Here is a 15,973-nt window from a genome sequence, read left to right on the forward strand (position 1 = left end):
GAAAAATGGTTATCATACTAGTGTATGGCTAGAGAATTGGGTGAAACATACAAAAAATAATGGAGTATTGGCATTTCCGGAAACAGATTTGTTTAGCATAGCTAGAATACGAAATTTGAGAGAATAGATGATGAAACTTGAACCAAGACCTAGACCAACTCTTTTTGAAGCTTTAAATGAATGGAAAGATGAGATATATGAGCAAGAGAGATGCAGAGATAAACAAGAGATCGGTTATAATAGAGGAAGAATATGGAGGGAAAATCATGAGGATAGAATGAGACGATGGAGGTGCGTTGATATGTCAGATGGCATATTTCCTGTTAGAACGGTTGATGAAATGGTGGGAAGAAAGTGTACAGAGAAACAGAAAAATGTATTGCCAGAAAAGAGCGGATATGGAGTTAGTGATACAGAAGGCAAAGTGTTGGAACACATATTAAGTAAAAGACCCACTCCATATCAACAGGCCTCTACAGTGGTGACACCGAATGCATCGCCAATTGAGACTGAAATGTCAGAAACCCCAAAAGGATTTTCTGAGATAATTAGTCCATCTCATAAACAGAAGATACCACAGACTATAGAACCTAATACGTCTGCATTAGCAAGATTAACTAGAGAATTAGATGAAAAAATAAAAGAATTTACAAGGAATGTAGAAGCTGTAACTGTGCCAGTAACTATTAGTCCTGTGATACCGGTATTTTTAAATCGAAAAATAGATGAACATTCATTAACTATTCCTTTAAATTCCAATATGCAAAAAGCAAGAGAAAAGATTCATCCTGACCTTAGGGAGATAAAAGATTCGAATAGGTCGACTCCGCCTATGGATTTAACAATAAAACAGAGTCCAATAAATAGAATTCCAATGGGAACTGAATCAGCAACAGAAATGCCATAGAAAAATGTGGATAGGATAGATTTAACTAAAACCCTGTAGGTCCAACTGTGGAAGAATTAAACGAGTGGGTTAAAACTGTACAAAAGAAAGATAAAAGAACCACAACCTTTGGATGTGGGTAGATTAAAAACAGATATGGAAGAACTGATTTTCGGAACAATTGATACAGATAGACTAAAAACAAATCAAGATGACGAATTAATGTTCATGTGCCAAAGGTATTACTTGGAGAGCCAAGAATTTGCATGACAAATTGGAAGAAACAGCAATTGAATTAGGAGTAGATTTTGCAAAAATTAGAGGATTACAGCAACCTTACAGAGTAGATTTCACCGAGAAAGATATAGAGAATGTGAATACCTCAGGATGGTTAACTGAGATAAAAGAATTGATTGTGTTGCTGAGAAAATGGGAATATATATACCGATAGAGAAGTAAGTGGATAAAGAGAAACGAGTAGACAACAGATAAAGCAATGTTAGCTTTCCCTGTAAAAGAAAAAGAACCAGTGGTTGTAGAATGTCCAATGAGAGAAATTCCGGGAGGAGGTTATGTACATGTCCCATGGTCCAGGCAAGATATATTGTAATTTACATTTGATTTCCCAAGATTGCGAGAAAAACCTGTAGAGTGGTACCCAAAAGTAGAAAGGTCTGTTAAGGATGTGGTTATATACTAGATTCAATTGGATTATTGGTTACACCTGTGCCTGGGGGTGGCTGATAGGGCTGAATACTAGAGCGGTGCACGCTTGTGAAAGACGGCAAAAAACAGGGGTGAGGGAGGCCGCGAGGACTGCTCGAGTATTAGTGAGTATGGCATAGCCACGTTTAGGGAGCCCAATGCCTATTTTGTAGAACGTTTGCCATGACCTTATACTAAACCATGGCATACCTCCCATTTTTCCTTTACCAACAGATGTAAGTTCCATGTACCCCTCCTCCAGATTGGCTCATGGGGCACTGCCTCCTAATTATTCTAGTATGTATTTTGACCTCTGTCCTTTGTTTACTTTGATTTTACAGCTTATAACGGATCTGTACTGATCTTCACGACTTAGAGAGTGTGTTTTATATTTTGCCCAGTAGCATCTTTCTTCTTCCTTTTTTTCAAACAGGTCACAGCACCTAAATGTGTCCCATATTTAGGGGCACACTGTAATCCCAAAGTCACGATATATGTCACCTTGCCTTTCCTCCACAGTTGATATATGAACGCGCATTGGGACGCGCTGACAATACTTACGTGCTCTCACTTTATTTTTGCAGACCCACGCTTCAGAAATACTGATAGGGCTGTAATTATCAACTGAATCGCATACCGCAGTGGTATTATAACTTACATCCTTTCACTTGTATATACACATAGCACACACTGATGGCAACTTTAGTGAGTGATAGAGGGATCTGACCCCGTCCTGACAAAGAGGCATTCAGCCTCGAAACATGTTGACATCACCAGGAGAACTAGCCCATTGCTAAGCAAAAGTTTCTCCGCTACACAGTTTTTAACGATACCAGCCTATGACTAATAAAGAATTTTTGCTTTCATAAAGCCAGATATTCTTTTTAATCTCACTTTTCCATATCACTCCTGACCCTACTCACACTCACTCAATACACCTCACATAGCACTTACAATATCTAAGTGCTCCAGCGTAGTCGCTAGTCGTAGCACGCCCGTCCCGCAGCGGGGTGGGAAGACCCTGATGATGAAGCATGACACCATGGGCCCTTTTGGTGTGTGAAGGGTATTTTAACAAATACTGTGTATGCCTATAATACCTTGGCTCACAGGAAACCTCGTAGAGGTGGACCTTGCTGTTTATTTATACCATTGACTGTAGGAGGGTGCGCCCACCTGAGTGCTTTCCAGCTCTACCTTTTCACTCCTTTTGATTTTTTGTTTACAGTTACTCAACAGAGTCAGGTGCCACAGCCACCTCTCCCACAGAGTGTAAATCCTCAAAGATACAGTGGAGAGACAGGATTCTACAGTGGAGAGCAGGTAAAGAAATTGCTGCGCAGCCGCTGTTACGCAGTATTGGTTACGACTGGATGGAAATGAATCGGATGAAAGTTTATGACGGTGCCTAGGAGAGGAAGAGAAGAGCGTGCTTAGCGCGACTCTAGAGGTAGATCAGCCAGGTCCCTTTGTGGATAAAAAAGTGGATGGTATAAATTATGCTTTCCTTGTGGACACTGGTGCTACCCGTTCTACTATTACATCAGTAGAAATTCCAAATCTTCCTCTCTCAGGAGAAAATATCCAAGTTGTAGGTGTGGCAAACAAACAAATTAAAGCCCCTCTTACACAGCCAGTGGAAATCGGTCCCTTTAAAGGGATGCATCATTTTGTGGTATGTAACAGCAGTCCTGTAAATCTGCTGGGACGCAATATATAATATGTAAAATGAATTGTGCCATTTACTGTACCCCAGATGACATTGCTTTCCAGACATCAGATGACGATGTTTTGTATAAAATGACCATATCAGTAATTGATTCAGGGAAAGGTGACAGGTTTCCCGTGTTTGAAAAAGAAAAAAATCACATTGAATTGGAAAAAACAGTTAAAAATAAGCTGTGGGACTTTACAGGCAAAGATATAGGTTTAATGAAAGGAATACATCTTGTAAAAGTTACTATAAAGGAAGAAGCAGTTTACCCAAATACAACACAATACAAATTGACACCAGAAATAATTGAAGGAATAACATCAGTAATTGAAAAATTGATTGAACAAGGAATTTTAAAAGAAGTAATGAGTAGTCCATGTAATTCACCTATAATGGGGCTGAAGAAGCCTAACAGAACCTTTAGAATAGTGCAAGATTTGGGAAAGGTAAATACAATTGTTGTCCCCTGTTGTTGAATCGTGCCAAATCCTGCTGTAATTTTATACCAAATTTTGCTTGATGCAGAATAGTAAACAGTCATTGATTTGTACAATGCATTCTTTTCAATTCCATTACACTCTGATAGTCAACCAATTTTTGCCTTCAGGTTTGGTGAGCGTATTTTGGCATGGTGCTGAATTCCTCAAAGGTATATTGAAAGTCCTTCTATTTTTAATCAGATACTGAAGAAATCTTAGAGACCTTAAGATTGTCAGAGAAATCTGTGTTGGTTCAATACATTGATGACCTATTAGCTGCATCAAGAACAAAAGAAGCATGAATTTCTTTTACAATTGCATTGGCAGAAGGAGGACATAAGGTGCCCCCATCTAAATCACAGTTCTCTCAACAAGAAGTACAGTATTTAGGACATAAGATTGAAAAAGTGGTGAGAAAGGTGACAACAGAACGAATCATGATTATCAAAGGAATGAGACCCCCATCAACACAGAAAGAGGTGAGAATGTTCCTTGGAATGGTTGTTTATTGCCGACTGTGGATACATGGATTTTCATTGATTGCAAGACTTTTGCAGTGATTAACAAAAGGCGATGTAAAAGACCCAATTGTGATGAATGAGAAAGAGATGGAAGCTTTTGAGCAATTGAGAAACAGTTTGTGTGAAGCTCCAGCGTTAGGAATGCCTGATTATGAGAAAGAATTTGAACTGTACTGCAGTGAAAGAGACGGATGTGCAATTTCAGTATTAGTACAAAGGCATGGAAGAATGAGTCGACCAATAGGCTATTTTCAGCTGTTTTGGATCCAGTAGCAAAAGCATTACCTGGATGTCTGAAAGCTGTAGCAGCTACTTGTGTAAGTTTGGAACTAGGTGAAGGCATTGTGATGGGATATCCGGTGAAGGTATGTGTCCCACATTCAGAATAAATCCTTCTAACCAAAACCAAAACCCAGTTTATGACCCACAGTCGATTGACTAGATATGAGAAAGTGATTTTGGGTGCGATTGTGAGATGCACAAATGGGAATCCTCCACCTTATTGCCTGATGCAGTGAATGCAGAAGTCAAAGATGATGTTGATCACTTGTTTGGATGTACTTGAAATCTGTACAAAGCCGAAACCTGACATTAGAGATGAACCTCTAGAAGAATCAGATTATGCGATGTTTGTGGATGGATCATGTTTGAAGACAGATGAAGTTTTGAGTGCCGCGTATTCTGTATGTACAGTGGCAGTCATAATAGAAGCACCTTGTTTGAGAGGAATTTGTTCAGTCCAAGTTGCTGAGCTGATTGCTCTGATTCGAGCTTGCCAACTGGGAAAGAATTTCCGACTCACTGTAATCACGGATAGCCAGTATGGCTTTGGAGTGGTGCATGAATTTGGACAAATCTGGTCCCAGAGGGGATTCATGACTCCTTCTGGATCTCCAATAAGAAATGGTGACTTTGTGAAAATGTTGCTTGAGGCGATACAGCTACTTAAAATGATGAAGTGTGCAGCCCACAAGAATGGAGATGATTACATCACATAAGGAAATAAATTTGCAGATGCAATAAAAATTGTAAAAAATTGTAAATTAATACTTGTATAGCGCACTGCTCACCCGCAAGGGTCTCAAGGCGTTTGTACGAATACCGCTATGGAACCCATCCTGGCTTTCCCTGTGAGGCGTCCACTCCTGAGCACCCCCAAGGTGGAGGCCAGGCATCCTTAGCTTTGTGGGGGCCGTTGTGGAGATTAAGCAAGCTATTGCCCAGAGTTGCAGAGTGGGACTCCATGATTGGAATAGGCACCGAGGCGAGAATTATCAGGTCCGTGGAATGTTTGAGCCCAAGACCTAACGTAGTTGAAACTTGGGAAGAAGTGAAACAGTTAGAAGATGAGGCAAGTGATGAGAAAAAAGATAGATGGATAAAATCAGGATGCAGACAAAGAGAGGAGGATGATGTTTGGGTTTACAGAAATGAAAGAACAGTTATGCCTGATTGCATGATCTCAGACATGGCATGGATGTACCATGAACAGGCACACATTGGTAGGGATGCAATGATCAGACTTTTCAAACAAACTTGGTACACCAGAAGTTTAGGATCATAGCTGAGAATTTGTGTCAAAGGTGTCTTATATGTCAACTATTGAATCCAGTAAGAAAGACAGTTGTGAGTTTAGGAACAATAGGACGAGAAGGAGGTCCTTTTACCAGAATGCAACTCGATTTTATTGAAATGCCACCATGTAACAGATTGAGATATGTTTTGGTGATTGTCTGTGTGTTCTCTCGGTGGGTGGAGGCATACCTGACACAAAGAAATGATAGAGTTACAGTAGCCAAACTCCTGCTGAGAGAATTCATTCCTAGGTATGGTTTGCCAGTAACAATAAAAACAGATAGAGGAAGTCACTTCCAGAATAAAATGTTTCAACTGATATGTGAGGCCTTGGACATTCAGCAGAAATTGTATTGTGCCTACAGACCAGAGGCTTCTGGAGTATTTGAACAGGTGAATGGCACAAACAAAAATTGATTGGGAAAAATGTGTCTGGCCACAGAACTCAAATGGCCAGATGCTTTTCCACTTCTTCTAATGACCCTAAGGAGTGTACCTGATAGAAAAAGAGCTTTGAGCCCTCATGAGATAATAATGAGACGAGTAATGAGACAACCATTTGTACCTGTCCACGAGCTGCTAACTATAACTGATGATCTGATTCTGGACTATTGCAAAGGATTGGCTGATGTGGTACATTCTGTGTTTCATAAGGTTGGAAAAGATGCAAATAATCTTGAGAGACACCCAGCTCATGATCTGAGTCCCGCAGACTGAGTTCATATAAAAGTACACAGAAGAAGAAATTGCCTGGTTCCTCGCTGGGATAAACCAAGCCAAGTGATCCTGGTCACCACCACAGCAGTAAAGTGTGCAAAGTGTGCAGGTGTTAAAAAGTGGATCCAGGCTAGCTATACAATCAGAGTTCCAGAAACTGAAGATCGACATGTGATTTAACATCTGGAAATAACAGACACCAGTTAAGAATCTGATACAGAAAATAAAACAAACAGAATTACAGATTCGCAAGCTCGGCCTGTAAGTCAACATCTGGAAATATCAGACACAAGTTTAGCATCTGAAGCAGAAACTGAAAGAATCAGAGTTCCAGATCTTGAAGATCAACCTGTGTGTCAACATCTGGAAAAATGGAACACCAGTTCAGCAACTGAAACAAGACAATTTGAAACTGGTGAAAAACAGATTGAGGACTCTGCAAAGCACACAGAAAATTCTGAAAGACAGACTATTGATATTGAAACTGGTGAAGCAGAAATAATTCACAGTGATGATGAGCAACCGAGTACAAGCTTTGATGAAATTCATCCTGGAAGAACCGAGACAACAAAAGAGGATCGAAACTCAGACGAAGAATCTGAGATCATAAGGTTCAAAGTAAAAGGAAGTGAAATAAGGCCTGAAACAGATTCAGAGGAGAGTGAAGGAGAAATAGAACAAAGGAGAAGCCCAAGAAAGAGAGCTTGGAAAGTGGAATGAGAGATAACAGAGACTGTAATAAAAAGACAGAGAAAAGGAGATAATTCGCCCTAAGAAAATAAAGGACTGAAATTTAAAATCATAAACGTGAATAAAGAAAAAGAGGAACAATTTAATGAAATAACAAGTCAAGAGAGTCAAACAAAAGAGAATAAAGGACATTTGAAAAGACCGAAAAGAGTAAAAAGACATAATCTAAAATACAAATCACCTGAACGGATTCATATTGCCCTGCCTGATATTGGAGAAGAGGAAAGCAGTGTAGAAATCCAAAGGGAAAATTGTGAGTAAAAGGACTGAAAGTGAACTGTATTAATACAGAAAAGACTGGAGAAACAAAAATAAAGATAAAATTAACAGATTTAAAAATGGAGAATCAAAAGAAATATTGGAGGACTAAAATACTGATAAAAGAGCGGTTGGCTCAAAGGGCATACTTTCAAGTGTGGAAAGATACATATTTTCTTCTGTATATATATTTCTAGAACAAATAACTTACTATGGCAGAGAATGAAAATAGAAAATCTAGGTGTATGTTTTAACGCAAATGGTGTAGAATGTGTTTTATGGTACAGGTTTACTGATGCTTATTTGGTTATTTTTAGCAATAATTATTCCATTTAGACTGAATGCAGAAAATGTGTCCGGAATGAACAATAACATGAATAGTAGTAATGTGCATAAAACAAAGAATATTGTAACACCGGTAGATAATACTGAAATTCATAGAGATATATCAATTAATGACTTTTCAAAGAATGTTTTACAAACCTTTGTACAAATACGTGGACACAATGCATGTGAGAGATTGCTATGTATGCATGCAGCTACCCGCGTCTGTGTCAGAAGGTGTAACATATCATCACCTTCCTTTGACGTATGGAATAACTTGCAGTGTATTAGCTAGTTTATTTTATTGAACAAGTAAATTAGAATATTATTATTCTGATATGGATGATGTTTTTGCTAAAGACTCTAAAGTTTCTCAACTACACAAAGTAAAGCCTGGTAAAGTTTTTGGAGAATTGTTTTTAGAAACAAAAGAATTAACTCTAGAATATGCATATAGATATATTCTTACTTGTAAATTGAGAAAAGAAGAAAAGGTGTTTCTCGATATGGTAAAAGATAAAAGGGTAAAATTCCATAGAAAAGCAGCTGGAGAAAAGATGAAAACTTCACCTTGGGGTTTTGAGGAAGGGAATTATGATAGAAGTGATGATAATATAGCAATAGGATTAGACTTGCCACAGCAAGGAAAATTGTGTATTCGTAGAGATAACACTATGTATGACAACTATTTTGTGGGTATCAGTGAATGCAAAGATTCATACAGAATTACAGGGGGATTGGGATTCAAAGGAGTTAAAGATCCAGTATTTCTAGGGATGTATTTTATATGTGGAAACAAACCTGATTACAGGTTACCGGACCATTGGTACAGAACTGGTCTTTCCAAAAATATTTCATGTAGATAGAGAGAATAAAGGAACTCACAAAATAGGTAAACCACTAACACGTAGAAGGAGGGAAAGTTTTTCAGAAATAGTAGGTGATATTTCTGGAGCACTGATACCAGCAGTGGGTATATCATTAAATGCAAATAAGATTCAGAAACTGTCAAAAATAGAAGACCGTTTATTAACAAATACTGCAGGAGGGTTCTTAATGGTAAATCCCGAGATGGTTGCTATGACAGCTATGGTGATGTAAAATCAACTTGCTCTTGACATCCTTTTAGCAAAAGAAGGAGGACTCTGTGGAGTGTTGAAAGCGCAACATTGTTGTACATACATTCCTGACAAAAGTTAAAATATACAGAGGTACATTCAAAATATTACTGAATTGCATAAAAAAATTGCTCCACTGGAGGTTGATGGTGTTCTAGAGAAACTTGGTAAGAGTTTTTCCACAGTGAAGAAATGGTTTGCAGAAATAGGTAGTTCATTAGTAGAAAATATATTAATACCAGTGCCAATAGTAATAATAATGACATTGATGTTAACATTAGTCTATGTGTGTATTAGGAAAAAAAAAGCAGAAAATAAAACAAAAATGCAAATTGAGAAAAACAAACAAAGAAAACGAGAAATGGGAGAAATTGAACTAGAAGAAATTAAAGAAAATGTGTATGACAAATCCAAGAGACAGAATGTGAAAGATACTGTTGTTTAAGCTAAAACAAAATGAAAAAAGGAAAAGAAACATGATTCTGATAAATTTAGGAGGTGGTTTTGTGGTGATGTTTAAAAATCACCAAAAGGGGGAGTTGATGGAGCAGAGGAAATAGAAAAATGTTGTACCCCTTCAAAGTTAATGCCCTCATAACCTTAATAATCTTAACCATGTGAAGCATGTGAATTAATCAATAATTGTACCTTTTATTTAGACATTACACATTAAACGTGGGAAACTAACCGCTATATTGCAAAATCTAATTTGTTAATAAAATGTGAATCAAACTAATATATGTTTATCTCTGATCAATCAACTTTAGTTGACAAGGTTAATTCTCATCCGCCTCAACTGGGCGGGACCCGCATTAGCAATCTGTTATACGCCGATGACCTCGTATTATTGAGCCACACAAATGTTGGCCTACAAAGGCTTCTTGATGAAGTCCTTTCTCATACAGTTGAAAACGCTCTCGAATTAAACCTGTCAAAAACAAAAGTAATTCATCTTAGTAAACAGAAGCAGCTGAATAGCAGGTGGTTTTTCAATAACAAAAGCATCGACCCAGTGCACACTATACATATTTGGGAGTTTTTCTTGACTCCAGAGCTTCTCTCACAAAATAAAAAGACGCCGTCAAGGCAAAAGCACTGTCGCTGGAGGTTGTGTCGGCAAAACTCTCAAAACACCTACTACTACCAAGCCTAACCCCCCTGCTCAAAGTGATGAGGATCAAGATCACAAATTCTTTATCATATGGTCACGAGATTATGATGGGCTCAACTATCATCTTACTAAACAAATCAACCCTCAGAATCTTCAAGCGAGCATGGCATCTACCGCAGGCTTCATCCCCGGCACAAGTGAGATTAGAAATTGGCCTGTTAGATCACAATGGCGTTGAGGCTGGTGCTTTTATCAAGTTCTGCAATAGACTGCGTAATATCCAGGACGACAGTCTGAGATTAAACTCTTGAATTATTTATTGACCAGCTCATCTAGCCAAAAATATCGGCACCACTTGGACCAATCCCTACGGCTCCTCGGAGTCTCGGAATATTGGGCAACAAATCCATCACACCAAGCTTTGAAGAGCGTAATCAAGCGAAGCGTTTGGCTCTGGTCATTTCACTCCGACAGAGCCAAATTATCCAGAAGGAAGCACGCTTGGGCCGTTGTCTCCCGATTACCAACTAGGTGTTGAGTCATCATACTTATCAAGTACTTATTCACTCTACTGGAAGGTCAAATTCGTAGCCCTAAGGCTAGGCGAATGGCCCTTTTTAAAGTACTTGCCACAATGGCGGCGCCTTAGTCACAAAATCGAATGCAGGTAATGCGGCTACCATTCCGAAAGCTTGGAGCACCTAACCTGAACATGCCCAGCTCTGTTACATGATAGAAGGACCTTATTAAGAGTGAAGTTGATCAAACTAGGTGCTCGTACATGCTGTCAGGCCATAATGGCAGCTTTGAATCAAGAAAACACAAATCTGAACATTTGGTTCACCAAATGTGTTGCCAGAGCAGCAAAAATGCTGGGGAAAGAAAAGGCAGCAATTCCTTTGCCGGCTGGCCCAGCTATCTCTTTGCAACAAAAACTTTAGCGGCTGCTGGCCCCCATCAACAAGGCACATATGATCACTGTTTTCAGCACTTTAAAACCAGCTGTCATACTTACTTTCCCCCCTTTTTTAGGTGTACTCAAAACCACTCCGTGATGGCCATGTTACTTAATGAGCTTGATCCGCAAAAGAAAAATGCATAAGCAGACAATTTTTTAATTTTATCTATTTTTATTGCATTATCATTGCACTAACCAAAGTGCTTTTCTAGCCTTTAAAAAAAAAAAATTGTACCCGTATATATGGGCTATATGGTTTTAATATTTTGTTGTGATTTTTGGTAATCAAACAATAAATTTGAACTTGAAAAAAACAAAAAACTAATATAGGTTTTACATTACGTAGAAAAGAAGAGTAAAGTGCATGTATTTTGTCTGAAAGTCAAATTTTATTGTGGCAAAGAATGCAGATCATAAGTATAATTGCTTTGAATGTCGCTTTTGCTAGTTAATACCTAACATGGCTAATTAGAATGGTGGGCGGTAAACAGAAGGGCTTACATTCTATATCAAATTTCTGTTATGTTTGCTTTCGTATTACTTCCGAATTGGCTCCGCTAGGCCTTGTCTGAAAATGGCTGACATGAAATGCGACAGCGCAAAAGAAAATAAAGATGGCCCCCGCGCATGGTCAGAATGGATGTTCAGTCACGAGTGCATGGCCTATATACGGAGTGAGAGATGTCAAGGCCAGCTTGCCCAGCAACAGGAATTGTGCCAAAGAGACAATTCAAAAAGCATGGGAACAGATGAGAAAACTGTGCTCAAGAGAATGAGCAGAAGCATGACCGTGAAAAGTGGTACAAAGTATAAATGAAAATATGTATGAAGCCAAGTGAACATTCAGAATGACTCTGGAATTTGTGAACTGGTTTGAGCTAGGAGGACAATGAGGTGATCATCAGCACCCCTCCAACGAACCAATCAGAAGTGAATGTTGCCTCTAAAAGTTTCAATTTCGGGTATAGAAAGTTAGTGAGAGGGTATAAAAGAGCTTGTGCTTATGACGGGGGGAGGCTTTTTGTGGCGGACATTGACTTTTATTTTTTGCACCTTTGCTCAGCACGACATGCTGTCAGTTTATACGAATTTCTTTATGGTGTAAAGACTTTGAAAGATTTTGGACTCTGAACTCTTATGGGGAAAAGGAAAGAGAATGTCACAGGAATTCTATCTCAGGGGTGAGACGTCTGAGGATGTTAGAGGGACAGACAATCAGCTTGGGAACCTATCCTGTGATCTGCGGTTCATTTTCTGGTGAACCATTCTCTTCATCGACCTATGGCCAAGGGGTAATGAGTATTTTCCATTTTCTAATTTCCCTATGCTTGATTGTGTTAAAATAAAATGCTTAGATGTATTTGTCTAAATACACTTGATTGACTTTGGAACTATCGTTAAAAGAATTTAGATAAAATCTTATGAAAAATAAACTCGAGTCTGTGGTTATTAAAATAAAAGTCATGATAAATGGATGCTAAAGGTTTAAATTGTGATTGAGCTGGACTTAATCGCCATCAACGGATTCTCTACTAGTTGGTCCATCGACCAAATAGCGGAGTACCTTAATGTATTGTTTGAACTGATAGCTATTAAGGTTGGATGTATAAAATGTATATAATTATTGTATAGGTTAATAAGGTACCCCGGATGTCTTGCAGCTCGTCTAAGTATCACTGATTCAGGAACTGTGTAAAAATGTGCGGTTTTCGGTGGTATGAGCCCCTTCGATGAATACATTTTAAGAGAGTTTCTTTTCTGGATTGGTGACAAAGGTAGATGGTTTTATGTTGGACCCGCTACATCTAACTATTATTTACAGATTATCCCTTGATGAAGGCTCTACGAGCTGAAATGCATTGGGATTTGTGAAATTATCACTGGGATATGTAGTGCTAAAACTGCAAAAGAATTTAAATCATGAATGAAAAATTACAATACAAATAATAAATCAACGTTAATTACAACTCACGGTTTAAATTTATTGATTCACGTTGGGAGACCAAAAATGAAGTAACCTCATTGTGAGGACATCAAGCCAGTGCCCTGGGGACATACCCCACAATTGTGGAGATGCAGCTTCATTGATTTTGAAAGCACTCAGGTTCAGTGAGCGAGACCCAGGAGGCACGGAACATATTCATTACATTAGGATCATAAATATTTGGTTGTGCACCGACTAATACCCAACCCAAAAACTACTAGTGGCATTGGGTAACTTGCAGGTCGAGTTACATGGAACTCTTGCAGGATTAGGGCCATGCAGACACTTGATCAGGCCAATACAGTCAGATCAATTTTAGGCACAGAGATGACGGTTTTACCGCTTAGATGGGGTTGCAAGAAACAGAATGCAAAAACACACCAGATACACAGCTGCTGGTGTCATATGAAGGTTGCACGGTGTTCCCTATAGATGCAGTGTCGAGTGTCAGGGTTAGTTGCCAAACTGGCGCTCACAAGCCTTGACAGTGGTAAGCACAACAAAAAGTTACTGGAAGTTCACTGCATCCTGGGGAGTGAGTAGCAGCCTGAAACTTTGATGCAGGTGAGACTGCAACTCCCACAATGCACTGGACCACCTGTATTTGAGTGATGCTAAGGAGGGCCTGATGGCCCTCGATCATTCGGATCCAGTGTGATTTGTTTACCTGCAGTTTCAGGGGACTAGTGTCACTATTCCAGGGGAGTCTGAGGGCTTCCACATGAGGCCCTCTCTCAGGGAGTGCTGATTTTTAGCCAAGGACGAGGTTTTCTCAGTTCTAAGTCTGTTGCCACAGGCACAAAGACATCCCTCTTTTCCTTTGGTGCTGTAGGCAAAGTCCTGTTCTCGGTGGCACTCCACCAGGTCTCCACTTGATCCTTCCTTGATACAAGTTGTTAAATCTGAGGATCTGGTGTCAGGGGATCCCTTAAATCCTAGATGTAGGAAGAGTTTGTGGTATGGGAGCTAGTATCCAATGGGCAGCTATTCCCTGTTACTAGTTTGCCTTTGAGGTGACCACATCAGGGGGTGTAGTTCACCTTTTGTACCGGACCCCTCTATTCTGCAATTCATAAAGATGGCAGAAATGCAATTCTCGTGCACAGACCAGACTGCTCACACTGGTGGTATTCACCTCCCTACATAGCTATTTTCCCACCTGTCCATGTGAAAATGTGCCTGGGTAGGGGAGGGGTGTTTCCTCCACTGGTACTCACCCCAGATGCATATCAGAGGAGGTGCAGCCTCTGAAAGTCCCTGCCTTCATGTGCCAATTCACTAGCCTGATTGGGAGAAAGGTGTGACCTCCTACCTGCCCAAGTCTTTGTTCCCGGGTCCTAGGAGTGAACTCACTGCCTGGCAGTAGGTCAGAAACCTGTCTTGGTGGCATCAGGCACAGGAAATCGTGTGCTGGGTAGCCAGAGCACAGATCATTTTGGGGGAAATCTGGTGGGCAACCTCTCAGGTCACCATTTGGGTGCATGCACCTTTTCCAGGGCACAAGATTTGTGTCAGGGTTGAGAATGCACATTGTATTTGACCAAACATGGCATATTTTGGTGGTACCATAATGGAGCTGTTAACCCTGACAATGCCCGGGTGGCAGCCAATGTTATCGCATGGACCGCTAACACTTATATTAGTTTCCAATAGTCAAAACCACTATGGGGACATATAGGCTTCCACTAATATGTCCTCATCTTTTATATACTACACTCTGTCTTCTGTGCTGGGGAGGCCTAGCTTAGGGATGCCTGGCATATATTACAGATAGTGCATTTGACTGTGCCACTCATGGTGAGGGCACAGCAGAGTTCAAGCAGTTTGCACTCCCCTTTCTGCCTGCAATGGCAGGACTTCTGTCAGTAATTTGTTTTTGTAACCTAGAGTGGCGCCAAACAGTGCTACATCCCTGGGGATCACTTTAAGACCTATGCCCTGGGTACGCCTTGTACCATATATTAGGGACTTATAGGGGGTAAAGTCTTTGCTAATTTGGGAATACCAAGTCAAACATAACAGTTGTGGGAGATTGCACAGGGGCCCAGTGTCTAGACAGCAGACTCCAGTGCACTGGTAGAATCATAACTATCAGCATTTGAATACAAAAAGAGCACTTTCCTACAAGCAGAAACAGGGAAACTCCAATCTGAGGTAATTCTCTGCACCGGTCCTCCTGCACCCTTCTCATATTGTTAATATGTAGGGTGAAGAGAAACGGTGCAAGGATACAGTGCTGTCTGACCCCAATGTGCATGACAAACTTTTCAGATCACTCCCTCTTTATACAAAACCTCACCTTGGCACTAGTACCTGAATAGATTTCCTTAAGGAGATTGATTGTAGGGATTTCTACTTCCAGGTCCCTCAATAGATGCCATAGTTTGCCATGACTGACACAGTGCAAGTGCTCTACAAATCCATAAACGCCAGATATATTGCTCCATTCTTAGCCAACATATACATCGAAATAAGAATATTTATATTCAGACCCTACTCTCTTAATGACCCCATATTTGGAATCTGAGATTTTATGATGATCCTCAGATCAAGCCTCTAATCCTGCAAGTAAAATTATCCCACTAACTTTAACCAGGGAATCTATTAGAGAGATTGGGCGATAACGTGTTGGATCCACACAGCTGCCCTTTTTAAATATTGAGACAATCGGACAATATGTCCATGTTTTCAAAATGGCTGATAAAAAACTGATTTCAAAACATTCATTAAGAGTGAACCCAGTAAATACATTTTAGCTTTAAAAAGTTCAATGGGAATGTAGTCTGGCCTCTGAGCCTATCTGCTCCGACTATTCTCAAAAGCAACAACTTATTTATCTAATGAGAATACCAGCAGACCAGAACCACTGGTGC

This window comes from Lissotriton vulgaris, chromosome 7 (genome assembly GCF_964263255.1).
Source record: "Lissotriton vulgaris chromosome 7, aLisVul1.2, whole genome shotgun sequence".
Lineage (NCBI taxonomy): Eukaryota > Metazoa > Chordata > Amphibia > Caudata > Salamandridae > Lissotriton > Lissotriton vulgaris.